Raw genomic sequence first — 1,426 nt, 5'->3', positions numbered from 1 at the left:
TTCGAATCCACCAGATGCTCTGCCGGAGAAGGAGGCGCAATATCCTCCTGTACCAGTCAGATTTGATTTGATGGTACACGCACACAAAATTACAAAAAAAAAAAAAAAAAAGAATGGGTGCGTCAAATGCAAAAGGTGGGAATAGAGAAGAAGAATCAACAGTTGGAAACATAGACTTGGTGAAGGAAATGAAGCAGGATATAGAATGATAGAATTTTGTACAATCAGTGACTAATTCATTGTAAATGTATTTTATAAGAAACATAAACACATGCTATAAACCTGGATTTCACCTGATAGTATGCATAGGAATTAGATCAATTACATCTGTGGAAAGAATCCCTGGAGAAGCTTCACATCAGCTCTGAAAACTCGGTGGGGTGCTGATTGTGGAACAGACCACCAACTCCTCACATGCAAGTTCAAGTCGAAGCTGAGGAAAATTATTTCAAGTCCACAGGAATCAAAGTTTGACCTTGAGTCTATCCCACCTGAATTTCAAAACCATCTCAGGAACTGGTTTGAGGACTTGAATAGCAGTGAGTGAAGATCAAATGAACTGTAGGAGATATCAAGAATATCATCCAGAAAGAATGCAAAAGGTCATTACAAAGACAGAGGAGGAAGAAAAGACCAAGATTAATGTCAGAAGAAACTCGAAATATTGCATTGGAATGTTGGGAAGCCAAAGCAAAGAAAATTAATCAAGATATTAAGGATGTGAACAGAAGATTCCAGAGGGCAGCGTGGGAAGACCAAGTAAAGTATTACAATGAAATGTGCAAGGAGCTTGAGTCAGAAAAAGCAAGAGGACTGAAGTCACTCAACACTTTTTTTTTTAGTGGAAATACTTCTTCTTCTATTTCTCAAAACATGATCCCAAAAGCAAAGTCCCACAGAAGCGGCGTGGGGGTGTGGGCAGGCCACAGATGCTCCTCTGCTCACTGAGTTTCTTGCCCACCCTGTCTGGGAGCTGTGGCCGCCCTGCTGGATGCTCTGTGGGCCGAGGGCTGTGTCCAGTGCTGGGTGTGGCCCAGCCACTGGGGGAGATTCTGCATCAGTAGCCATCATCGTCATCACCTTTGCAGCCATAATCGTTTCTGCCCGTCATCTGTAGGGCGCTCACGCAGGGCTTGCCCTCGTCCTCCTCCACGTCACCCTTGTCCACGTCCTCATCTGGGTGGTACAACACTGGCCCACTCTCAACCACATCAGCTGGCCTCACCGGGTCAGCTCCAGGGCTGCGGGAGCTTGGCAGCGCTGCCTCTTTGAGGGCCACCTTTTTTGGCTGGCTGGGCAGACACTAGGGGCCTCAATCTCTTCCCCACGCTGGTGGGATCAGCAGAGCTCCAGCTGGCTGTCCTCCTCCGTGAGGGCTTCCTGGTACTGACTGGCCCCGGCAGCCCTGTGCCCTCTCCTGGTGGTG

General features: G+C 47.4%; 1 pseudogene; it reads right to left on the bottom strand.

The window, feature by feature from the left end:
• Nucleotides 1-1,057: 1,057 nt before the first annotated feature.
• Nucleotides 1,058-1,380, bottom strand: LOC102855778 (annotated as a pseudogene).
• Nucleotides 1,381-1,426: the final 46 nt, after the last annotated feature.

Source organism: Elephantulus edwardii, unplaced genomic scaffold (assembly GCF_000299155.1).
Source record: "Elephantulus edwardii isolate Elephantulus edwardi_28Jun2011 unplaced genomic scaffold, EleEdw1.0 scaffold06391, whole genome shotgun sequence".
Taxonomy (NCBI): domain Eukaryota; kingdom Metazoa; phylum Chordata; class Mammalia; order Macroscelidea; family Macroscelididae; genus Elephantulus; species Elephantulus edwardii.
This window is presented reverse-complemented; position numbering and strand designations above follow the sequence as displayed.